Here is a 27,077-nt window from a genome sequence, read left to right as displayed (position 1 = left end):
CAACTCGGAACAGCGAAGGGGTTCGGCTTTTAGATCCAAGCACGCCGCCGGCTTTAAAGACGTGGGGATGTAGATCGAGAGAGCAGTCAGGCGGCGGCGGCGACTCGCGAGTACAGGCACGACGGCGGCTGGGCATCGTCGGGTTCGGGAGTTGGAGGGGATGAGGGGGAGGCGGCGGCGCGGCGGGCGCCTGGGGTCTCGGCATCCGACCTCAGGTCCAAGCTGCCGACGGAGACTGCTGCGCCGCGAGCACGCTGACAGCCTGAGGTAGCTGGACGACTGCCACGGCGATGCACAAGGAGGCGAGCCCGAGGCGGTGGGCGGCGGCGGATCCAGTCATGCTCCTCCTCGATTTCCCCGTCGTCGTGCTACCGAGGGCGTCTTCGCCCACATCTCCTCACGCTGGTGCTCATGGCGCCTCCTGCCGCTGGTTTCGCCTGCCGGTCGCGACGCGGTAAACGAACAGAGCATGTGCTCGCGGCGGAGGATGCTCTCTCGCTCCCGCTGAACGCTCGCCTCGCCCGCCACCACGGACAAGGTAGACACCCTCCTACAACGTGATGTTGTTGCTTCCCAGCTGTTTGCCGCGTGATGCTCCTGCTTCCCACGGTTTGCCGCGTGATGCTCTGCTGCTGCTGCTACTACTTTGCTACTGCTGCTAATTTGCGCCTCTAGAACTCACAAGATATAATTTTTGTGACTAAAGCATATTTGGTCAGATGTCCTGTTACAAAACATAGAATTTTTTTCTAGCATCAGGCAAAGGATCATAATGTGCACTCAGTTCACACAGCACACACTCTTTTTCTTTAGGGAAACATATAGAAATTGTGATTTGAAAGGACTATCAATCTACATAAATCATGACAAAGTTTCCTACATTTTTCGGTGCGGGTTCATTGAGGAGATTCAAGATACAATCTGCTGCTGCTAATTTGCTGTAGTGCTGGTTTAAAGATGATGATGACAGATTACCACCATCAAGCATTTGCTAATGACGAGGTAGAAATTTTCTATAGTTGCTAGCCAATGGAAAAAGCAAATCAGCAAGAGTTCTACTTCTCGTTAGATGAATGCCAGAAATGGATTATTTCTTTAGATTATGTAGAATGTGAAGTTCAAAGAATGGCTGAAGGTCATTATGGACAGGCTCAGCTTGCACCATGTTACTTGATTCGTCTATTTAGGTGGTGATGTCAGAAGAAGGTAAATTGTTAGGTTTTCAAGTAGATTCTCATACGGTGTCTACCTGGGTATAGTTAGTGACATGTGTTATCAGTAGGTTCTCATACGGTGGCCAGCTATCTGTTCCTGAACGGTTTGTGGCAAGATAGTGGGAAAACACATCAGTTGATCCAGCACTTATGATGAATGTTGCCCTCCTGAGAAGCTGATCAGCTCTTCTTGGTCTGACTAATCTTTGGAGGTTTCTTCTGTTACGCCATAGGTCCTCGACTCGATTGGAAAATGATAGTGTATTCTATCATGGGTAAAAAAAAACACAGCTAGCTAATTAGTACCTAAAATTCTGGCTCTGAATAATCGGAATAGCTTGATTTATTAACTACTAGCTATCCACTCTTTTGTGATCTTGCAACTAGTTGAATTTGGTGAATGTTATTTCTGTATGTAATTGGCATGTGCTAGTAGAATGTTACTCCCTCAGTTCACATATATAAGATGTTCTACCTTTTTCTCTGATTCAGATGTATATAGATGCATTTTAGTGTGTTTGTTCACTCATTTCAGTCCGTATACTGTCCATATTGAAATATCCAAAACATCTTATATTTGTGAACAGAGGGAGTATTTCTTTATGTAATTGGCAAGCGCTGTTAGAAAGTGACAACAGAAATTTTCTTGCTATTGCGGCAGGCAACAAAATGGAGCTATCCTTTCCGTTAGCATATTCCAGAAGGATCTATTTTGCACATAAAAGTGATGGCTTGGGCCTTCGGCACCATGGCGGCATCAGTTTGCACGTTGTCGCTCCACTTGTATTGCTGGTTGCAAAGTAAGGTGCGAACAGTCCATCGCCGTATGTTAGGAGGTGAAACTTAAGCACTATGTAAGCTCAACAACTTGCTTCCAGTACAAAGCACAAATTTGGATGAGGTTTGTTCAGTGCAACCTGCTTCTCATTCCTAAGCATTAATGCTTCTAATGATATTGCAGATAGTGAAAATTTCTCTAGCGTTGTGGGAGCTGCTGCTGTTGCATTTAAATTGGTTTGTCCAAATCGACAGTCCGAGGCTCCAGCGGATGCAGTCGCAACCCCACCTCTAGATCAGCTCACCACCCAACCAGTTACACTCAGTTATGTGACAGTTTTGATTCATTCTACAGAATTATTGGAACTCTGGAATGACCAAATCTCAATTCTGCTTCAAAGGTAATGATTCTGTTTTATCAACCACCCTAAATTTGTCCACAACTGATGTTTATGACATGGTTTTCTATTTCACACATTCTTATTCTATGTATATTGTGATTATATTTTCATTTCCTTAGTTGTGTTGCTGTTCAGTTGACTGTTAAGTTTACGGTTATTTCCCCCGCAAAAAAAAAAGGTTATGGTCTTTTATTCCAAAAGAGAAAAGCATGTTTCTTTGTAGGAGACTAGCTGCTATATAGACTTGCATATTTTGTAATGTTTCTTTTACAAACATACGATGTAATAGAGTGTAGACATGGGCTAGACGTCTAGCCAAACCTACCTATAGCATTTCTAAAACGATATAATTATAACGGTTACATGTAAATTACGTGTGTAGATTTATCCTTTTTTTCATACGCCTTAGTAGATTCTAAACATATGGTGTGATGTATAAAAGTTTATGGTCAACGCTAGTTTAGTGTTTGGGTCAAATTATTATTTGAAAGTAGGGGTTAAAGTTTGCCAAGAAAAAAGCAGATTATTATTTGAGATTGATAGAGTACGACTATATCCCACTTGGTCTTGTTTCCATCAAAAGTGTGTCCCCACTTTGTTGAAGAATACACCTACCATTTTGGTAGTGGGCCTAACTCATCTCAGCGGTTTTGTTTGGGCCTCATTGCCCTAATACGCTAGTAATCGTCTCATTTCCCATATTTCCCTTAGTCTCACTCCCAATCACTTCACGATCCAAGGAAGGGAATGCCAGCAGCCATGGCGGCAGTGTCCCCTTCGGCCATTCATGCCACTTGAGAGGATGGAGGATCTGGTGACGTCACGCTAGAGACATCGGCGCAAGCGAGGTTGCCACCATCCTTGTCGCGACGACAATGCCACAACGGAGGGTAGAACGGGATGGTGGGTGACGGCATTGCGGAAGGAGGTTTGACCCAGGGAAGCAAAAATAATGTGCAATGTTTTAGTCCCGTACTCCTACTAAATAAGGATCTCGGTCGAGAGAATCTAGAGTATGGTGTGGTCTAGAAAAGGAGCAAGAGTGCACTCGAGCATGTTTAGGGGGTGGTATGTTCGGGGCGGAGGCCACAGGGGGGAGCTATGCCCGGCTGGATGACCATAAAGGGCGAGGGAGAATTCCTTCTTTTAAGTATAAAAGTATACTCCCTTTGTTCACTATTATGAGATGTTTTGGATATTTTAATATGAACTACGTACAAAAATGAGTGAACAAAACATACTAAAACGTGTCTATGTACACCTGATTTAGAAAAAAGTTAGAACATCTTATAATCGTTAATGGAGGGAGTACTAGAGAATAAAATCCTTCCCTAGCTAATGGTGGATCAACAACACTGAGTCTGAAGAGATAGAGGAATTATTTGATCCTGCACACATCCTTCCCTAGCTAATGGTGGATCAACAACATTGAGTCTGAAGAGATAGAGGAATTATTTGATCCTGCACACTGGAGCATACGAAGGAAGCATCGACACCAATATGCATGGTGAGCTATGTTGCACAGGGTGGTGCACAAGATAGCACCTGTGCTCTCTGACAACAGAGGAGTAGGTGAGTGACAACACCTGTACTCTACAACAGAGGAGTAGGTGTAGTGATAGAAAAAACAAATCCTTAAGCTACCATCATATGCCTTTGTTGTCAAAAGAGCCATAGTTTGCAACTCAGCCTTTGCACTAGAAGGGAAAAGCGCAATCGGTTTCTTTGTCTTCTAGGCCATGAGAAAACCATCAAGAAAACACAGTACGTAGAAAGGGACGTGCGAACTTGAGCATAGGAAGAAGAGAGACGGTGAGAGATATTTCCACGAAGATATCGTAGAACGGGGGGGGGGGGGGGTGCTCAAGTTGATAAAAGATATCGTAGAACAGGGGGGGGGTGACTCAAGTGGATAAAAGTGAGAGCAGAGACAAAGTGACTTAGAATGAGAACGTGATATGAACTGTCTGGACGAGTGACATCTAAATAGACAAGACTCCCAACAATTTGATGATAGCGTGTCAAATCAAACAAAGGTGGATGTTGAGCTCCATGGGAGTGTCATGCCACTTGAGAGGATGAAGGCTCTAGCAACATCGTGCGAGAGGCATCGGTGCTAGCGAGTTTGCCACCATCCTAGCCAGGACGACAATGCCGCAGAGCATATAGTGGAGGGTAGAGTAGGAAAGTGGAGTGACGACGCTGCAGGAGGAGGTGCACTCGAACGGGGGGCACTGCATTGCAGTCTGTTTCTTCTTTCGGGCGAGCGCCAGACAGATAGACTCACAACAAAATGTCGATAAAGCGCCAGATCAGATAGTAGGTCAACATCATTAGTAGGGAGGTGAACATTGAGCTCCATGGGAGTCTCAACATGCGCTCATCAGTAAGAGCAGCGCGAGTAAGAAGATCCTAAATTATTATTTTTCAGCCTGAAGGGGCCTCAATCCCAAGAAAGTAGCAGAGAGGGCTAAGATAAAACATAAGAAACTGCATACTAAGTCATGCCTTAACAAAGGCAATATACTCACGGTCTGCGTCAGTGATGATCATGTCATCAACATATAGAAGAAGAGTCCTACCAAGAACAGAAAGGAGGACAAACAATGTCGGATCATGAGCACTCGGTGAAAACCAGCAGTAGCCACCATAGAGGCAAAACGCTCAAACCAGGTGTGAGGGGCTTGCTTAGAGCCATAGTGAGAGTGATGAAGACGAGAAAGCATGTCGTAAGGAGCAGCTCACCATTAAGAAATGCATTCTTAACATCAAGCCTAGACACAGATCAGTGGCGAACAGAGGCCACAATAAGAAGTGTGCAAACAGGTGAGCAAGTCTCATCATAATCAGGACCATGCTCCTGCTGAAAGCCATTACCCACAACACGAGCTTTGTAATGCCCAAGAGAACCATCAGAGTGAGTCCTAACCTTGTAGACCCACCAAGTGATGGGACGAACACGAGGAGGAACACATACAATATCCCACGTGCCGATGCACTCAAGAGCAACAGTCTCTGCCATCAGAAAGTGCCATTTGGTATGAACAACACCACAATAAGAAGTTGGCTCAAGAACAACATCGCCATGCCAAAGCAGACGAGGACACAAGCCATAAGTAGGCTGAGACGGGGAAGATGGCACATCGGTAGACGCATCCACAACACGTAGACGTCATGTATAGAAATTAGGAAAAGATGGAAGAATACGAGTTGGAATCATCGGGATAAACTCAGGTGATGGAGACAAGGAACCACCGGTGATGAAGGTGTAGAATCATGTGATAAGTGAGGTGAGGAAATTATAGGAGATGATGGCATTGGTTCTACAATAATGAATAATCAGAGAAGCAGGAGCCGTACGAGGACTTGATAAGGGCTCAATAGGAGTGGTAGGAGTGTCGGGAAAATTGTGGAAAGAGATATACTCCACTTAAAAGGCCGAAGAAGATGGACTCAACAAAAGTCATATCCCGAGAAATAGGCATCCGACGACCAACATGATCCCAACAATGATATCCCTTATGCTCATCGTTGTATCTTAAGAAGACACACTCAACAGACTGACAAGTCAGTTTGGTGCGTTCATGAGGGGCAAGAAGGACATAGCAAACACAACCAAATAATTGAAGCGCCGAATAAACGATCAAATAGACGCTCGAAAGGAGCGTCACTCTACAGAGCAGTGGATTGCTAAAGGTTGATGGGATAGATGGAAGTGGAGACAAACTCGACCCAAAAGTGCGACGGAAGAGATGCGGTGACAATAACGAACGAGTCGTCTCAAGAAGGTGATGATGCTTGCGCTCAGCCACGCCATTTTGAGCATGAGCACCAGGATAAGAGAGCCAAAGTCTGCTCAAAAAGGATTCCACCAGAGTCATCATAGAACACACGAATAGGTGTAGAGAACTGAGTGTGAACCATGGCAGCAAAAGGCTTATAAGACCTCACTACAAGAAGAAATAAAGTATATCCAGGTGTGTCGAGAGAAGTTACTACCGGAGGCAAAGGGAGATGGACCCCTGAGATCATATTGAACAAGGTCGGAAAGACGACGAGACACTGTCTCGCTATGAGTATAAGGTAGTTGGACCGTGGATTAGAGACATCATCGGAGACGGATTGAAGAAGACCACGTCGAACTAAGGATGAGAGATAACAAGTGATCCAAGGGGATGATGCCAATCCTGAAATTAGCTGGTAGACAAGGCAACAGAGGCAGAGACTAGCGATGGTGGCAACAGAGGGACTTGATCCAGCATCCCACGTGCCTATGCACTCTTCGTACCCCACCGATCCGGCTTGGCGTTCTTTTCCTGTTTGCGGGTTGTGGGTCACGCACTTGATTAAGCACCCTAGGTTCTCCTACTGCGCCCTTGGCCTTGACTTTAGGTAGCGCCTGTCCTCGGCTCGTCCCGTGCATAAACCAGGTACGCGTCGACTGTCCGAGCTCCTGCTCACCATTGGTGGTGCTCGAGCGTGCGGTTATGGTGTTGCACATAAAGGGAACACGGGATGTGGGATTGAGACAGTACTCATAGCAGCCCGCAGCAAGGCAAAGAATGCCCATCTAGACTGGCAGGGAGCAAAGGTGGGCACAGAGGTGGACGTTGGCTCGGAACCTCAACAGTGCGCTCATTAGTAAGAGCAGCACGAGCAAGAAGATTTTGGATATACTTCTCTTAGGAAATAAGGAACAATCTCAAGGAAGTAGAAAGAGGACCAAGATTCAGCAGTGACCTTATCACTAAGAGCAGCACGAGCAAGAAGATCCTAAATGTACCTCTCTTGGGAAATAAAGAAGCCATCAGAGGTAGAAGAAACCTTAGTTCCAAGCAGTGAAAGGGACCAAGATCAGACATTAAATCTATTCACTAAGACGAGCCTTCAAAAAGGCAGTGCACTCAAAGTTGTTGGTAGTGATGATCATGTCATCGACATATAGGAGCAAAGCTCGACCACAAGCTTAAAGATGGATATAAAGTGCAGGATGATGAGCATTTGGCAAAAACTATTTGCAGTCATCGCCGAGACAGAAAACCTCAAACCGTGCACGAGGGCTAAAGGCATAGAGAGAGTGACAAATACGACAGATCACGCCATCAGGGGAAAATATCTATGTGGTGGCTACATGTAGACCTTCTCATGCAACTCACCATTAAGAAAGACATTCTTGACATCAAGCTAAGAGACAGACTAGTGGCGAGCAAATATCACAACGAAAAGTGTGCGAAGAGTGGTCACGTGGGCCATATGAGAAAATGTCTTGTCGTAGTCATAGCCATGTTCCTATTGAAAGCCACAAGTCACAAGACGGGCTTTGTAAGGCAAGGGAACCATCAGAGTCTAGATCTTGTAGACCCACTTACAGCATACAAGTGACGGGTTGAGCATGAGGAGGAAGGGAAACAAGATCCCACGTGTCGGTGCGTTCAAGAGCAGCAATCTCCTCTGCCATCGCATCTCACACCGTTTGGGTGAACATGGTATCACAGTAAGTTGTATTGAGAAGAGCAGCGCCAGAACACCCATAGTGATCAATAGGTGGAAGCGGGCAAGCGCAGAAGCTAGGTTGAGCTGGAGGTAGTGCGTTTCCAACAGAAGGAGACATAGTGGAGGGAGATGGCTCATCGAAAGATAACGCATCAGAAGAATCCACTTGATGTGGACGACTAGTGTAGTAAAGAAGAGGATGCAGGAGAATCACTGGGGAAGTCTTAGGGGACGAATGAGGTGGGGAAGCCGCAAGTGATGATGACGTGGGGTCTACAATAGTAGTGCAGGGAGACACATTGGAATGGATGTAGGAGGGCAAAACATGAGTGATAGGTGTATCGGAAAATGTTAGGAAAGAAATATCCTCAATGGGAGAGGCCGAAGGAGAGGATGGACGTGGATAGAAAGGACGAGACTCGTCAAAAGTCACACCTTGAGGAATGGGCATTCGCCGATCGATAGGATCCCAACACATGAAGCGCTCAGTAGCCATGAGAACGACCAAACAGACACTCGAGAGGAATGTCACCTTGGAAAGCAAGGAAGGCCGACTGTTGACGAGGTAGGTGGAAGTAGAAACAACCTCAACCCAAAAGTGAGGTGAAAGAGAGGTGTTGATCTCCAGTGCACAAGCCGCCTCAAGAAGTTGACGATGCTTATGATCAACAAACCATTCTGAGCATTTGGACCATGACATGAGAACCGAGAAAGTGTGCCCTGCTCAGCAAGGAATCCGCACAACAAATGATAGATGAACTCGCAAGCAAAATCTTCATGGAAGACACAATTAGGAGCGGAAAACCCGGCATGAAGCATGGGGGCAAACTTCTTACTGATAGATAAGACCTTACTACAAGAAAAGCATACAATATATCCATGTGTGTCGAGAGAAAACATCTATAAAGATAATATAGTGGCGATGGCCTCCTTTTGAGGCAAAGGGAGCTCGACCACAAACATCAAAATGAACAAGATAGAAAGGACGAGACACAATCTCGCTATGAAGATAAAGTAATTAAACCTGTTTGCCAAGCCGACAAACCTGACAGTCTAAAGACACATCGCTAGAGACAGATCCAAGAAGACCACTTCGAACTAAGGATGAGAAACAAGAAACACACACGTGACAAAGACGATGATGCCACAAAGGGACAGTAAACGAAGTAACCGAGGCGGAGAGACTGGCGACGGTGGCAGCAAAGGGAAGGTTAAACCAGTCAAGCTCCTAGAGGACCTGGGAGTTACAACGACGATGGCCAACACTAAGTAAAGCATCCATCCGAGGATCCTAATAAGAACAAGAGTTAAACTAAAGAATGACTGTACAACCAAAGTTGACAATCTGACCACCTAAAATGAGCTGCATGGGCCAAGGAATATGAGCAAAAGAATAATATGAAAAGACGAAGTAGTAAGAGTGCCTTGACTGTCGACTTGGATGGAAGTTCCATCAGCGGTAAGAACATGAACATTAGAATCTGAAGGTCGAATAGCTGACAAACTCGAAGAATCATAAACTATTTGAAAATACATCCAGTACCAAGGATTCATAGAGGTGTACTTGGTTCTGTAAAAGTGGTCACTCGGTACTAGAAAAATCAGTAGCAAAACCTAACTAGTAGACATGGAAGTCGCCTAATCTCCAGTGTAGTCAATGTCTCAACTGAAGAGGTTGCTGAAGAAGTATTGTGCGATGAAACTAGAAGTAGCAAGTAGGTGCTTTGTTAAAGATCAAACACCCAAAAGTATTTCTCGTTCTTTTTTGTTTAGTTTAATTTGGTTTTTGATTGCTTTCTTTTGTGTTCCTTTTTTTTGCTTCCTATTGTTTGTTTGTTGTTTGCTTTTAAAAGAAACCCTCCTTTCGTTCTTTTGGTGTTTTGAAGTTCTTTCAGAAAACAACATAAATATTTCTTCGTTCTCTTTGCTTTTTCTTTGGAAGTTTATTTGATTGCCTCTTCGTTAAAACTTTGGAAATCTTTTATCTTTGCGTTCTTTTTTGCCTTTGAGGAAAACCAAATATTCTAAATTATTTCTGTTGTGTTTCTCTGAGTTCTTTGCATTTTATGTTTTAGAAAATTCAAAAATATTTCACTTCTGTTGTTCTTTTGTTTTCTTTTGGTTGTTCTTTTTGTCTTTTCTTTGTTGTTTTCTTTTTGTTGTTTCTTTCGTCTTTGTGTTTAAATTGCAAAACCCAAACTTTCCAAAAAGATTTTTCGTTTGCATCTTATTGAGTCCCAAGTGTTTGTAGTGTTCTTTTTACTTCCTATTGTTTCTTTTGTTTGTGTGTTGTTTGCTTTTGAAAGAAACCCAAAAACATTTCTTTTATCCTTTCGTTCTTTTGAAGTACTTTGAGAAAACAACAAGATATTTCTTCCTTTTTTTTGCTTTTTCTTTGGAAGTTTATTTGATTTCGTCTTTGCTGAAACTTCAGAAATCTTTCATCTGTGCTTCTTTTTGCGTTCTTGTTTGCCTTCTTTGAGAAAAGAAAAAAAATCCAAAAATATTTCTGAAGTGTTTCTTTGAGTTCTTTTTTGCCTTTTATGTTTCAGAAAATCCACAAAGATTTCTCTTTTGTTGTTCTTCTGTTTTCCATTGTTTTCTTTTGGTTGTTCTTTTTGGCTTTTCTATGCCGTTTTCTTTTTGTCGTTTCTTTTGTCTTTGTGTTTAAGTTGCAAAACCCAAACATTCCAAAAAGATTTCTCGTTTGCGTCTTATTGAGTCTTAATTGTTTTCCTTTGGTTATTCTTTGTGGCTTTTCTTTGTTGTTTTCTTTTTTTCATTTCTTTCGTCTATGTGTTTAAGTTGTAAAACCCAAACATTCTAGAAAGGTTCTTGTTTGAGTCTTATTGATTCTTAATTGTTTGAAATGTTTTTTTTGCTTCCTATTTTTTCTTTTGTTTGTTTGTTGTTTGCTTTTAAAAGAAACCCAAAATGATATCTTTATCTTATTATTCTTTTGATGTTATTTGAGGAAATCACATAATATTTTCTCGTTTTTGCTTTTTCTTTGGATGTTTATTTGATTGCCTCTTTGTTGAAACTTTGAAAATCTTTTATCTCTACTTCTCTTTGCCTTCTTTGAGAAAAAACAAAAATTCCAAATCATTTCTGTGTGTTTCTCCTAGTTCTTCTTTGCCTTCTATTTTTTAGAAAATCCAAAAATATTTCTCTTTCGTTTATCTTTTGTTTTTTCTTTGTTTTCTTTTGATTGTTCTTCTTGGCATTTTTTTGGTGTTTTCTTTTTGCTGTTGAATTCGTCTTTGTGTTTAAGTTGCCGACGTTCAAAAAAACTTACAAAACCCAAAAATTCCACAAAGATTTCTCGTTTGAGTCTTGTGTTTGTAGTGTTTTTTTTGCTTCCTATTGTTTCTTTTGTTTTTGTTCTTTGCTTTTAAAAGAAACCCAAAAAGATTTCTTTGTCCTTTTGTAGTTTTGTTCTTTTGAAGTTCTTTGAGAAAATAATAATATATTTCTTTGTTCTTTTTACTTTTTCTTTGGATGTTTATTTGATTTCCTCTTTGTTGAAACTTTGGAAACCTTTTATCTTTGCTTGTCTTTGCATTCTTGTTTTCCTTATTTGAGAAAAAACAAAAATTCCAAAATTATTTCTGCTGTGTTTCTCTGAGTTCTTTGCCTTTTATGTTTCCGAAAATTCAAAAATATTTCTCTTTCGTTGTTCTTTTGTTTTCCTTTGTTGTTTTGGCTTTTTCTGTTGTTTTCTTTTTGCCGTTTCTTTCGTCTTTGCATTTATTTAAGTTGCAAAAGTTAAAAAATTCCAAAAAGATTTCTCGTCTTAAGTGTTGAACTGAATGAATTTCTGATTGGCTCTTATGTGCTTTATTGTTGAACTAATGAAAAGACCAAAAATATTTCCCTTGTCTTCTCTTTTGTACAAATTGTCCAGTAGTAAAACCTGCAAATCCTATCGATGGAGAACCAAAAGAAGCAGCTAGCAGATACGGAAGTTGCGTAATCTCGAGTGTAGTGAGGGGCTCAACTGAAGAGGTTGACGAAGAAGCACAAGGCTATGAATAAAAACTAAAAGAAGTAGGTGTCGAAGTCGTGTAATCTCTGTTCCTCCTCGATCCGGTTTGGCGTCCTTCCCTTGGTTGCAGGTTTTGTGCCACGGACTTGATGTTGCATCCCATGTTCCTTTTGGTGACCCTTGGCCCCGGTGGCAGGTAGCGTTGTGCACATATCCTGTGGGTTAATGTTGAGGAAATCGTTAACTGGTAACTGTTCTCTCAACTTGGGAGTAGTGATTAATCGTTGAATTGGTTTATTAACTGGATTAATCGGTCAACCACTAATTGGTGGAATTTTCAACTCAACAGAAGCAAATTTATTTTGTATGGAGGGAAAATCTACATTGCAAATAGGAGGCAAATGGCACAATTTCTTTTCTCAATAGATCACAAACATGTATACAACAACAATCATCCATGTGGGCATCAAAAGTCATCAACAAACATGTATACAACAACATTTTTTGCTAATTTCTGCCTGTGTTGCAACTCTGAGAGATGGTGGCCACACGATGACGACAGATAGAGGGAAGGTGACGGCCTCCGCGCTGGGCATCTGAACGGGTCGGTTGCCGGAGGTGGTAGGTCATGAAGGAGGGGAAGTAGCGGCGTGTAGAGGGAGAAGAGGAAGCGGCGACACACAGGGGAGGAGGGGGAGTGGCAGCACGCCGACGAGGATCTGGTCAGTCGCCATCTAGGTCGGGAGGGGATGAGAGGAGCAGGAGGGGTTCTAAACCCTAGCTATTTAGGAGCGGGAGGGTTTATGGGCCAAATAATTAGGATTTGTTTGCTCACAAGTCAACAGGCCAGCAGCGATTAATCAGCTTGACAACAGATTAGTCGGTCTAATCGACCATTTAATCAGCCTGGCAAGTTAACGCGATGAATATGTGTTATTCGAGTCGGCCACCCGATGAGTAGCGATTTACTGGCCAATTAACTGATTAATCAGGTGAATTCTTGAACAATTGGTTAGACATTGCGGTGCCGACTGCCCCTGCTCTTGCTTCGCCGATAGGTGGTGCTTGAGCATTCGGCTATGGCGCCCACCAGGGGAACACGGGTTGTGGGATTGAGACAGCGACAAAGCAACCTGTAGCCAGACAAAGGATGCTCAACCGGACTAACAGGGAGCGGAGCGTGCACGAGGGGTGTGGTGGAGGGGTGAAAAAGCCGTCGGGAGCGGACCGCCGCCGCCATTTAGCTTTTGGACCTGGAGTTGAGCGGATAGGGGAAGTGAGGAAGGCCGGAAGAGGGCACCGAGAGGAGAAAGGCATCATCCACCCTACGCTTGTGCGTTAGCCGCGACAGCGGGCGGTTGTGGGCAGATCCGGTGTCTGCACGTGGATCTACTACTCAGGATGACATGACATGCTTGTTGAGTGAGGTGTCACAACTATTGGGCCGTGTGGGTGGGTTTGGAGAGTCTGTGTTGTGCTCCGGTTAAGCCTTCATGAAGAAACGGACCAAGTGTAAATCAAAAGGCACATATTGTTCAAAAGAGAGAAAAGGATCCGAATCCGACCCGAGGACGAGCTCAAACCTTAGGGTTTGAAAAGAAGAAGTAAAGCGCTCGTTTATTTCAATCAAAAAAGGTAGGTCATAACACAGATTGAATTAGACCATACTCAATCACTCATTGCTGGAAAAAGTAGAGCGATTTCCTAGCAAAAATAAGCACGAGCGAGATATTCTTCCTTAACAGGGATCTCAATTGCGGGAAGAAGTACAAAGGGCAAAGGCAGAAGTGGAAGGGTCAAACTCCTCTATTGAGGAAAGACGGAGCCTCATCATTGGAAAGACTGACAACTTAACGGTCTGAAAAACTATTCAAAGAGTGACTTTTAAGCCCCACTGGTTCGCTTTATTTTCAATGGACATTTCCTCCCTCGTCAACAGCTTCATTACCTGCTAAGTTTGGAAGGGTAGTAAAATCACTCACATGGGAGTGTCAATAGTGACCTTATCACTAAGAGCATCACAAGTAAGAAGATACTAAATGTACTTCTCTTTGGGAAATAAAGAAGCCATTAGAGGCAGAAGAAACCTCAATTCCAAGGAAGTAGCGAAGAGGACCAATATCAAACATAAAAACTATTCACTAAGACAAGCCTTCAAAAAGGCAAATGCACTTAGAGTTGTTGGCAGTGATGGTCATGTCATCTACATATAGAAGCAATGTTCGACCTTGGGCTGAAAGATGGATATACAGTGTACATGAGCATTTGGCAAAAATTAGTCGCATTCATTGCTGAAACAGAACACTCAAATCGGACGATACGGGCTAAAGGCATAGAGATAACGACGAAGACGCCAGATCGTGCCATCAGGAAAAAGATATCTAGGTGGTGGCTACATGTAGACCTTCTCATGCAACTCATGATTAAGAAAGACATTCTTGACATCAAGCTGAGAGACACATCAGTGGCGAACAAATATCACAGCGAGAAGTGTGGGAAGAGTGGTCATGTGGGCCATATGAGCAAATGTTTCATCTTAGTCATAGCCAGGATCCTGTTGAAAGCCACGGGTCACAAGACGAGCTTTCTTACGCAAGAGAATCATCAGAGTCTAAATCTTGTAGACCCACTTACAAGATACAAGTGACGGGATGAGCATAGGGAGGAAGGGAAATGAGATCCCACGTGCCGGTGCGTTCAAGAGCAACAATCTCCTCTGCCATCGCATGTCGCCGTTCGGGATGAGCATGGTGTCACGGTATGTCGTATTGAGAAGAGCAACACTAGAATACCCATAGCGATCAATATGCGAAAGCGGGCGAGCGCAGAAGCCATAAGTAGGTTGAGCTAGAGGCGGTCCATTGCCAACAGAAGGAGATATAATAGTCGAGGGAGATGGCTCATCGAAAGATGACACATTAGAAGAATCTGCAAGATGCGGACGACTAGTGCAGTAAAGAAGAGGATTGGGGGGAATCATCGGGGAAGTCTTAGGGAATGAACGAGGTGGGGAAGCCACAGGTGACGATGACGTGGGGTCTATGACAGTAGTACAAGAAGACACATTGGAATGGAAGAGGGCAATAAGTGAGCGATAGGACGCATCAACACCATTATGGTTGGTGAGTTCATGCTTTTCAAGGTCGTGCCGCAATATTGATAGCATTTGTACTGTCTGACAAGGGAGGAGTAGGTCTAGTGACAAAAACATCAAAATCCTTAAGCAACCATCGTAACCAAGTCACCTCTGTTGTTAACAGAGGTATAACTTGCAACTCAGCCTTTGCACTCAAATTGAAAAGCGCAGTCTGTTTCTTTGTCTTTTGGGCAATGAGAAAACCATCAAGGAAACATAGTAAGTACAAAGGGACGAGCGAACTTGTGCATAGGAATAAGAGAGAGACGGTGAGAGGTAGTTCTACAAAGATATTGTAGAACCGCGGGGAGGGGGGGGTGTGACTCAAAGTGGATTAAAGTGGGAGCAGAGGCAAACTGACTTAGAATGAGAATGTGATATGAAATGTCTGGACGAGTGACATCTAAATACAAGACTCCCAACAAGATGACGGTATTGCGTCAGATCAAACAAAGGCTCATTGTCAGAAGCACAAAGATGGACGTTGAGCTCCATGGCAGTGTCAATAGTGGCTACCACTAAGAGCAGCACGAGCAAGAAGATACTGAATGAATTCTCTTAGGAAATAAAGAAGCCAGCAGAGGTAGAATAAACCTCATTTCGAAGGAAGTAACAACGAGGACCAATATTAGACATAAAAACTATTCACTAAGACGAACCTTCAAAAAAGGCAATGCACTCAGAGTTGTTGGCAGTGATGATCATGTCATCAACATATAGAAGCTAAGTTTGACCCTGAGCTGAAAGATGCTATAAAGTGCAGATCATAAGCATTTGGCAAAAACTAGTTGCAGTCATCGTTGAGACAAACACTCAAACCGGACACGGGAGGCTAAAGGCATAGAGAGAGCGACAAAGACGGCAGATCGTGCCATCAGGAAAAAATATCTAGGTGGTGGCTACATGTATACCTTCTCATGCAACTCACCATTAAGAAAGACATTCTTGACATCAAGCTGAGAGACAGACTAGTGGCGAACAAATATCACAGGAGAAGTGCGCGAAGAGTGGTCATGTGAGCCATATGAGCAAATGTCTCATCGTAGTCATAGCCATCTTCATGTTGAAAGCCACGGGTCACAAGACGAGCTTTCTAACGCAAGAGAACCATTAGAGTCTAAATCTTGTAGATCTACTTACAATATACAAGTGATGGGATGAGCATGGGAGGAAGGAAAATGAGATCCCACGTGTCGGTGCGTTCAATAGTTCAATAGCAGCAATCTCCTTTGCCATCACATGTCGATGTTCGGGATGAACATGGCGTCACGGTAAGTCGTATTGAGAAGAGCAACGCTAGAATACCCATAGCAATCAATAAGCGGAAGCGGGCGAGTGTAGAAGCCATAAGTAGGTTGAGCTGGAGGAGGTGCGTTGTCAATAGAAGGAGACATAGTAGTCGAGGGAGATAGCTCATCGAAAGATGACGCATCAGAAGGATTCACAAGATGTGGACGACTAGTTTAGTAAAGAAGAGGATGAGGATGAATCACCTGGGAAGCCTTAGGGGATGAACCAGAGTCATCATAGAACACGCAAATAGGTGTAGAGAACTGAATGTGAACCATGGCAGCAAAAGGCTTATAAGACCTCACTACAAGAAGAAATAAATTATATCCATGTGTGTAGAGAGAAGTTACTACCGGAGGCAAAGGGAGATGGACCCCTGAGATCATATTGAACAAGGTCGGAAGGACGAGATCATATTGAACAAGGTCGGAAGGACGACGAGACACTGTCTCGCTATGAGTATGAGGTAATTGGACCGTGGATTAGAGACATCATCTGAGAGGGATTGAAGAAGACCACGTCGAACTAAGGATGAGAGATAACAAGTGATCCAAGGGGATGATGCCAATCCTGAAAATAACTGGTAGACAAGGCAACAGAGGCAGAGACTGGTGATGGTGGCAACAGAGGGACTTGATCCAGCATCTCACGTGCCTATGCACTCTTCGTACCCCACCGATCGGCTTGGCATTCTTTTCCTATTTGCGGGTTGTGGGTCACGCACTTGATTAAGCACCCCAGGTTCTCCTACTGCGCCCTTGGCCTCGACTTTAGGTAGCGCCTGTCCTCGGCTCGTCCCGTGCATAAACCAGGTATGCGTCGACTGTCCGAGCTCCTGCTCACCATTGGTGGTGCACGAGCGTGCGGTTATGGTGTCGCACATAAAGGGAACACGGGATGTGGGATTGAGACAGTACTCATAGCAGCCTGCAGCAAGGCAAAGAATGCCCATCCAGACTGGCAGGGAGCAAAGGTGGGCACAAAGGTGGACGTTGACTCGGAGTCTCAACAGTGCGCTCATCAGTGAGCAGCACGAGCAAGAAGATTTTGGATATACTTCTCTTAGGAAATAAGGAACAATCTCAAGGAAGTAGCGAAGAGGACCAAGATTCAGCAGTGACCTTATTACTAAGAGCAGCACGAGCAAGAAGATCCTAAATGTACTTCTCTTGGGAAATAAAGAAGCCATCAGAGGTAGAAGAAACTTTAGTTCGAAGTAGTGAAAGGGACCAAGATCAGACATTAAATCTATTCACTAAGATGAGCCTTCAAAAAGTGCGCCCTACTCAGCAAGGAATCCGCGCAATAAATGATTGATAAACTCGCAAGCAAAATCTGCATGGAAGACGCATATAGGAATGGAAAATTGGGTACGAAGCATGGCGGCAAACTTCTTACTGGTAGATAAGACCTCACTAGAAGAAAAGCATAAAATATATCCATTTGTGTCGAGAGAATTATCTATAAAGATAATATAGCAGCGATGTCCTCCTTTTGAGGCAAAGGGACCTGGACCCCAAACATTGAAGTGAACAAGATCAAAAGGACGATGAGACACAATCTCGCTATGAGGATATTGTAACTTAACTTGTTTGCTAAGCCGACAAACTGACAGCCTAAAGACACACCGCCAGAGATAGATCCGAGAAGACCACGTCGAACTAAGGATGAGAGACTAGAGTCACACAAGTGACCAAGACGGTGATTCCAAAAGAACCGGTAAACAAAGTAACCGAGGCAGAGAGACTGGCGGCGGTGGCAGCAAAGGGAAGGTTAAGCTAGATAAGCACCCAGAGGACCTGGGAATTACAACGTCGAGGGCCAACACCAAGTAGAGAATCCGTGTGAGGATTCTAATCAGAACATGAACATGAGAATCTGGAGGTCGAATGGCTGACAAATTGAAAGAATCGTAAGTTATATGAAAATACATGGAGATGTACCTGGTTGTGTAAAAAGTGGTCGCTCGGTACAAGAAAAATTAGTAGCAAAACCTGTTGATGTTGAACCAAAAGAAGCCGCTACTAGATAGTAAAGTCGCCTAACCTTCGGTGTAGTCAGGGTCTCAACTGAAGAGGTTGACATAGAAGTACCGGGCAATGAAACTAGAAGTAGGAAGTAGGTGTTTTGTTAAAGATCGAAAACCCAAATGTATTTCTCGTTCTTCTTGCTTGGCTTCATTTGGTTTTTGATCTCTTTCTTTTGTGTTCTTTATGATTCTTTTCCTTCTTATTGTTTCTTTTGTTTATTTGCTTGCTTTTACAAGAAACCACAAAACATTTCTTTCTCCCTTTTTTCTTTTGAAGTTCTTTGAGAAAACAACACAAATATTTCTTCGTTCTTTTTGCTTTTTCTTTGAAAGTTTATCTGATTGCCTCTTTGTTGAAACTTTGGAAATCTTGTATCTTTGCGTTATTGTTTGCCTTCGAGAAAACCAAAAAATCCAAAAATACTTCGGTGGTGTTTCTCTCAGTTCTTTGCCTTTTATATTTTCAAAAAATCCAAAAATATTTCTCTTTCACTTTTCTTTTGTTTTCCTTCGTTTGCTTTTGATTGTTCTTATTGGCTTTTCTCGCTGTTTCTTTTTGTTGTTCCTTTCGTCTTTGTGCTTAAGTTGCAAAACCCAAAAATTCCAAAAAGATTTCTTGTTTGCATCTTATTGAGTCTCGAGTGTTCAAAGTGTTCTTTTTGTTCTATTTCTTCCTATTTTTTCTTTTGTATGTTTTTTTGTTGTTTTCTAGAAACCCCAAAAGATTTCATTGTGCTTTTGTTCTTTTGATGTTCTTTGAGAAAACAACAAAGATATTTCCTCGTTCGTTTTGCTTTTTCTTTGGAAGTGTATTTTATTGCCTCTTTGTTTAAACTTTGAAAATATTTTATCTTTGCTTGTCTTTACATTCTTGTTTGCCTTCTTCGAGAAAAAAAATCCAAAAATATTATTGTTGTGTTTCTTTAAGTTCTTTGCCTTTTATCTTTTCGAAAATCCAAAAACATTTCTCTTTCGTTGTTCGTTTATTTTCCTTGTTTTCTTTTGGTTGTTCTTTTTGTCTTTTCTTTGCTGTTTTCTTTTCATCGTTTCTTTTCTCTTTGTGTTTAAGTTGCAAAACCCAAAAATTCCAAAAAGATTTCTCTTTTGCTCTTATTGAGTGTTAACTATTTGAGGTGTTCTTTTGTTTTTTTTCTATTTTTCTTTTGGATGTTTGTTGTTTGCTTTTTGTGTTTAAGTTGCAAAACCCAAAAATTCCAAAAAGATTTCTCTTTTGCTCTTATTGAGTGTTAACTATTTGAGGTGTTCTTTTGTTTTTTTTCTATTTTTCTTTTGGATGTTTGTTGTTTGCTTTTAATAGTAACCCCAAAAGATTTCTTTGTCCTTTTGTTCTTTCGAAGTTCTTTGAGAAAACAAAAAATATATTTTCTCGTTCGTTTTGCTTTTTCTTTGAAAGTTTATTTGATTGCCTCTTTGTTGAAACTTTGAAAATATTTTATCTTTGCTTCTCTTTACGCTCTTGTTTACATTCTTTGAGAAAACAAAAGTTCCAAAATATTTCTGTTGTGTTTCTTTAAGTTATTTTTGGCCTTTTATGTTTCCAAAATTCCAAAAAATATTTCTCTTTCGGTGTTCTTTTGTTTTCTTTTGGTTGTTCTTTTTGGCTTTTCTTTGCTGTTTTCTTTTTGTCGTTTATTTCGTCTCTGTGTTTAAGTTGCAAAACCCAAAAACTCCAAAAGATTTCTCGTTTGCGTCTTATTGAGTGTCAATTGTTTGAAGTGTTCTTTTTGGTTTATTTTTCTTCCTATTTTTCTTTTATTTGTTGTTTGCTTTTCAAATAAACCCTAAAATATTTCTTTATCCTTTTGTTCTTTTGAAGTTCTTTGAGAAAACAACAAAAATATTTCGTCGTTCGTTTTGCTTTTTCTTTGGAAGTTTATTTCATTGCCTATTTGTTGAAACTTTGAAAATATTTTATCTTTGCTTCGCTTCACGTTCTTGTTTGCCTTTGAGAAAAAACCATTCCAAAAAATATTTCTATTGTGAGCGGAATTTTGTTTGACCCTAGGTCTCTTAGGGTGTTTATGTGGGCTCGCAGCTCGTCGTTGCTGAGCTCTCGCGTCGTTGCTTGAGTAAGGCCCCATGTAAAGATACATGGGGTGAGCCCGAGTGGCTTGAGTCGCCGCTCGAGTCACGTCTTGAAGACTTGCTCCCCGGTCAGCCCGTGGTCGATCAGGCTCTCCACCGCGTCGATCAGCCCCCGGGCATTGCTGGATGTCTTCTTCATCGGCTTCCAAGATCTCTCAGCCGCTTGGGTGGCTCATTGATGAAGGGCGGCAGATCTCCCGTGATCCTCGAAGCATAGAACCAACCCTTATGCCAGTTGCAGACTGACTTCGCCAAAGCAATCTTGAAGTAGTCCGATTCAAGCCGGAGCTGGAGGTTGGCACCTTCAAGGTCGCGGATATCATCGCCATTCTTCTGGACCTTCACCAGGAAGTAGTATCAAAACAACTCGAAGTTCGGGTTCGTCCCAAGGAAGCATTCGCAAAGGGTGATGAAGTTGGCGATGTGGAGAATGGCGTTGGGTGTCAAATGATGCAACTGACACCCGTAGGAGAACAAAAGCCCGCACACAAAGCTGTCTAGCGGGAAAGCCAAACCTCGACAAAAGAACTGCTCGCTTGTGCCAGCTGGTGCCAGGATGGCCACGGCCCCCGCCGTCCTCCATTGAAGTACCTCCCAAGGCAGCAGAAAGTCGTCTTGAACTAACGCAGTGGAGAACCACTTGCCTGTGGTCTCGCCCGCCTCCTTGTTGGCGGAAGCGTTGTCCTTCTGCTCGTCAGCGGTGGTGGCCCTGGGAACGATCCGGCCACGACCTCGACCGCGGTCTCCCTCGCCTCGCACCATTAGCGGCTCGCTTGGGTGGAGAAGGAAAGAAAGGGAGGGCTCGAGGAGCAAGAGCTTGCGACAATGGCTGTTCCGACAGGGGAGGGAGAAGCAGTAGCGGGATTTGCAAGAGGAACAGAGGAAGTGGGGAAATGTCTCTCTCCCCCCTCTTTATATCCCACCGGGAAACCCAAGCAACGGCTTCGGTAGGTCGACATGTGCCCCATTTCCTTCGCGGTTTCCCACTACGCAGGATGTGGGCGTGGAGATCCAGGCATTATCATCATGATGCAGCGGTCAAAGCGGAACCGACTGGCCATCTCCCTATCTTTGACAGTGATGACGGGATGTGACAAAGCGAGTGGCAGTAATTTGAAGAAGACTTGCCACTGGAGGCCGTGCAGCCATGAAGCTGCGAAGACGCGACGCCGGAGGCCATGCGGCCGTGAAGCCGCAAAATTGCAAAGACGCAGGCCGCGAAGCCGTGAAGGTGAAAGATGCAAAGCCGCTAGATCGCGGCACCACAAAATCAGGAGCTACGAAGCCACATAGATGCGTTGCTGGGGGCCGCGCGATAGCCAAGTACATAGATTTCGAGGCCGGGCTACCGAGAGCTAGACTGTCTCCATCACTGAAAAAGAGCCTGCCTGGATTACGTTCTCAAGGCAGCAAGACTCCACAACTCCAGACAAGCTCGGCCGCTACTGACGGTACAATATACCGAGGGTGGCCCGTCCGCCGGGAAGCTCGAGACTTGCTGGCTTCAGGGCCGAAGAGGCCTAGCGACATCCTTACCCAGCGATCAGTCTGTCTAGGCTTGGAGATAAAATTTATCCTTGGCGTGCAAGCCAAGAAGCTCTCACAGTGAGGTTAGTTAGGATCCCTATCAACCCTAGCTCTCGTCCCCTTTATAAGGCGAGGCTAGGGGTAGTTTGAGGCATCTGTTCCATTGCTCAGACCTTGGTAGCATTCATCATCCGCCACTTGTAACCCCCTCTCACGAGGTGCTCCCACATCAATCCAAAACAAAGCAGGAGTAGGGTATTACCTCGATCATGAGGCCCCGAACCTGGGTAAAAGCCCCGTACGAACTCCCTTTACTTCCGACTACGGTCTGTACCCTAACTGGGTCACTGACGGTTTTCTGCACCATCACTGGTACTCTGGTAGTGAGTTGGAATCTGTTTAAATCGATTGGTTTGCGATATCTCTCTCTAGGTTCGGTCCACTATATGTACCCTTGATCCCCGTGTTGGTCTTCTGCGCCTGTCGGTTTCACGATATATTTAGGAGGTTTGGTCTCGTGGGCAAACCTTTGCTCTTTAACTGAGTCAGGTCAGTGCCTTTTCGGTGGTTTGTTCGATTCATTTGTGTTGGCCTCAGTGCGTTGGTTACAGGACTGAATCTGGTATGTGGAGATCATGTCGAAGGGGGTTTGAGGAAGGTCTGATTTGAGTTCATGAGTTCCATCATTCATCATTTGATAGGAGGTGGATTCAGTGTCCTGATTGATTCTTATTGTAGCAGTTGATCTTGCTTTTGGTATGTGTGTATGTTCTCCTTTAGTTGCAGTAGAAGCAGGAGGGTAGTAGTTCTCAGAGATGAATCAAAGGCTGGAGAGGTTTGGTTTCTGTTCATGGCTGATTTGATTCGTTACGGTCAACTGTTATTTTCATTTGGTCAGATCTTCTCGAATGTGGTGTTGAACTACTCATCAACCTAGAACTTCGTGATTGTTTGGATGATATAATCCCTTCTCGATTCAGCTTCTTCATTTGCACAGTACTCCCTCTGTAAACTAATATAAGAGCGTTAGAATACTGAAGTAGTGATCTAAATGCTCTTATATTGTTTACAGAGGGAGTACAATTTAGTCCATGATTATTCTTACTTGGATTGTTGGTGGTTCTCCAGAAATTGGGATTATATTATTTGCTGCATGGCCATCATCTTTTTTGGTTTGGTTTTGGTGTGGACCAGTTGGTTATTGGGTGAACAAATTTCACAAGTAAGGAGTAACATTTTTCACTCAACCTTGATATGAGAAGTGTTAGTTTCATACTACTGTCCTATTTGGTTTAGATAATTCAGTTCTCTGTTTGTAAAGCGTCCCTAAAGCGCTTAAGCGTCAGAGCCTCCAGGCTTAAGGCGTCCAACTCGCCTTAGGCAGGTGTCTAAGGCGTCCGCCTTAGACATTAGAGCGTCTGAAGCGCCCGCTTAGACTTTAAGCGGTGTGTGTTCAAAGCTAGTTAAAACTATGGAACTTAAATATACGAATCAGTTGATAAATCTCTTTCAAACCTTACCTGAGAAAATTGTGATTTCTGTTTGGTTTAGCCTGTGAACAAAATTCAGGTTCCTACAATTTTAAATTAATCTAGTTTCTACATGTGAGCTGTATTGTTTTCAGGTTTTCTACATGACTTGTATTATTGGTCTTGTTATTTTTATGTTGGAAAAGTCTGAGATTTAGATTGTTGATCTGCCTCTCTTTGTCTCGAAATGTACTGGTGGTCTTTAATCTGTTTTGCACAATGCACAGATGTTGGTGTCCATAGTGCTTACTACATGAACATGATATTTGGAGTCTTACTTTAGTGGAGTGCTAATCTGATCATGCTTGGAAAGGGGATATCATGATAGGTTTTGTTAGCCTGGGGCTTGTCTGAAACTGTTGTAGTCCTGTAAATACAAAAGTAAAAAGTGTTGAATGGGAACAGTAGTAGGTGTCATTGTCATCTGGATTTATCAGTCTGTAGTGTACACCTGGTAAAAGATGGTCTGAACTCTGAAGCTAGTAGAAACTACTGGTTCCACATTTCTTTTCTTGATTCAGATAATTCAGTTCGTTCATTTCGTAACATTTTGCCGCTAGTACAAACTACTGAACGTACGCCATTGCTGCCACGCCCGTGCCGCCCCGCCTCTTCCGACTCCGGCGGCAGGTCGGCGGCAACCGGCGGAGGTCTGACCACGACAGTAACAACGATGGAAACTGCACAATCTCAGAATGTAAGTCCTGTCTCTCGACTCCCCTCCCGAAATTTGGCATGTTACTTCCTTGATCATGGATTCATGGTGCTGATATCCTGATACAGAGAAGCTCAACAGCAAATATGGTCAATGGGTAATAAGCCTTGTTTTTTGGCTTGCTGTTGGCTGCAGCAGCACATGCGATGAGCTTATTCAGCACGTGAACTTTGAATCAATAAGGCTGATTGGAGTTGAAATGAATTTGAATCAGGAATAGGATATAGTGTAGGCTTAGCCTTGGACCATATATGCACGCAGCTAGTGCATTTCTACACGTAGTCCTAACTGTTATTAACCTGTACAGTCCTAACTCCAATATATACTTGGATTCTGTAGAGCAACGGTAACTCGTCTCCTACTAATTCTGCTCCCGTAACAACGCTTCGCTGTAATTATGCATATCAAGTGCTCCACATGCATAGTATTCTGGATGGTAGTATATTTCCGGGACCTTTTTCCCCGATTTATAATGATCTAAAATGGTGTGCATATTAGGTTTTTAAATGGACGAAATGGAATTCTTTTTGGATGGATATAGCATGGCCTACCTGAGAAGGAAGTATTCATGTGCGACAGAAAAAGCTGCTTTGTTTGTGCCTTTTGGTTTTGTGGGCTCTTTTGCAGTTGCAGGGACAGAGGCACTAAGCATCTTAGTCTAAAAATGTATCTTGTTTGTGCAGTTGCAGGATAACTATCTGAACGCAGTGCAGATTTTAGGTCAAATATCACCCGTATGATATAGATAATGGCTTCATTGGAAAAACATTGTAACCCTGTATATGATCTATTTTATATCCTGCATGTTCTAATATTAACAGTTTTGAGTCGGTGCAGATTAGTTCATAAGACGCAGTATGCATTAGTGTTATCTTGGAAGAATGTGAAATTGTTATGCTTTGTACTGCAGGCCCTAGTTGCTGCTCCTTGGAAAATAACCTTAATGCTCAATTGAAGTCCTTAAAGTTACTGGTTGCCATCTGTAATGTTAAAGATAATAAATAAAAGTTGGGCGTGCTATTAGAGCTTCATCCACTTGGAAAGACATCTGAAACACAGAGTCTGTCAAATAGTATAGCACCTGTTTAAGGCTAGTTGTGCGCAAGGCATTTTACTTCGGTGAGATTACATGGGTTAGAATCTGGCACATACAGTTTGCCCTTCTATCAACTAGCAGCTCTTGCAACACCACACATTTTGATCACTGTTTCACGTCTACTTTTACTCCTTTTAAGTTCTGAAAAAAATCATGGTTCAATTAGTTTTAAGTCAGGAATCTATGAAACACTTAGACATTAATTTAAAGGCTGATTACGCAAGGCGCTACTCTTTTAAAGACTGGGAGCTGTATGCATACTGGAGCACTGCTAACATGTATTTTGATGATGTTCATCACTAAACATTTGACTTTGCAGGCTTGTGGTCAGCTTGACTAGTTTCAAACAATGGCGGAATGCTTGGCTTCGATATTTGGTACAGAGAAAGGCAGTGTCAACTGTCCATTTTTTACTTCAAGATTGGAGCTTGTCATCATGGCGATCGCCTCTCCCGCATCCATAACAGGCCAACCATGAACATGATATGATTACCCCTGGTCACATGATCCTTGGAAATTAAGCATCTCTTCGCCTTTATATATACTTGTTTGCATTAACATCTTTCCTCTGTACTTCACACACACACGCACACGCACACGCACACGCACACACACACACACATGACCTTGAAGGAATATTTGGGACGGAGTTTTCTAAGTTTTGCTGCACAGAGGAACATATGCCATTTGTTTAGAAGTACAAGGAATCAGGAGTATGCTTGGAAGTAAGTTCCCCATCATGGATTTGATCCTTGGAAATTAAGCATCTCTTCGCATTATGCTTGTTTGCATTTATATATTTCATCTGTACTTTATACATATGTATACAGGTGACCTCAAAGGAATGCTTTGAAATGAAGTTTGCAAAGTTTGTTGCTCAAAGGAGAGGAGCACTGATCTTAAGTTCTTAACAAAATGATCTGCTAGGGTGCAACACAATTCTTCTAAGGCAGGTGTGCCTCAATTTTTCGTAGTGAGCTAATTTGTTATAGAAGTGCATATGTAAATCTCGTATGTCCATTCTGAATTTCTTGTTTGATCTTTAATGCGATATTGGTGCGCTATGTCATCTGGTATACACAGAAATCTTGGGTACTCTTTGGGCATTTGATAGAGATTTGTACTTGTGACCCTTCTTGTACTTGTAAACTAGCAAAACAAATTAGCTTTACTTAAATGTTTTGTCGTATGATGCTCCGTTGCAGAGTCGAGCATAATGTTAACACTATCTGGTTCCATATTATGATCATAGGAGAGATTAATAAGAATATAAACAATGTCCATGGTGCTGTAACATAAACCACACTGATCTGACATTGTTCAGTTAAGCTCACATACATACTGACATGCATATATATACATGATTGAGGGAAGCACACTGTTAATTCTAAAGATACCGACGCTGATGCAACTATGGAATGATTGGGAACTACAGCTACTGGTGCTCCTAGGCTTCACGCTACAGATTTTCATCTTCTTTTCTGGTGGCCTCCGGCGGTGCAGCACCAACTCAAGACTGAGGCTGGAGAGATGTTCGCAGTCTACGCTTACTTGCTATCTGACATGTTCGCAGTCTATGCTCTTGGCCAGCTTTCACTGCATAAAAGTGATGTGCTTGGAGCTGGAGAGATGCACCGGCTCTCGCCTTTCTGGACGCCTTTCTCCATTGAGGACAATGAGTTATGGCTGAGGCACATGCTCAATCTACTGGCCCAAGTTGGCTTGGCCTTGTACGTGTTTTGGATGTCATCAGCGCACAGCCAGTTTCTGATCCCA

General features: G+C 43.0%; 1 long non-coding RNA gene across 3 annotated transcripts; it reads left to right on the top strand.

The window, feature by feature from the left end:
* On the top strand, positions 1-26,859 carry LOC123079867 (uncharacterized). Of its 3 annotated transcripts, XR_006438131.1 has the most exons (6): positions 1-538; positions 1,876-2,068; positions 2,176-2,392; positions 24,121-24,187; positions 25,621-26,026; positions 26,132-26,835. It is a non-coding gene; the product is annotated as an uncharacterized lncRNA (long non-coding RNA). The 3 variants fall into 3 exon arrangements; XR_006438130.1 differs by having other exon boundaries at positions 24,121-26,026; positions 26,132-26,859; XR_006438132.1 differs by lacking the exon at positions 24,121-24,187 and having other exon boundaries at positions 26,132-26,834.
* The last annotated feature ends 218 nt before the right edge of the window (positions 26,860-27,077 follow it).

Source organism: Triticum aestivum, chromosome 3D (assembly GCF_018294505.1).
Source record: "Triticum aestivum cultivar Chinese Spring chromosome 3D, IWGSC CS RefSeq v2.1, whole genome shotgun sequence".
Classification (NCBI taxonomy): Eukaryota; Viridiplantae; Streptophyta; class Magnoliopsida; order Poales; family Poaceae; genus Triticum; species Triticum aestivum.
This window is presented reverse-complemented; position numbering and strand designations above follow the sequence as displayed.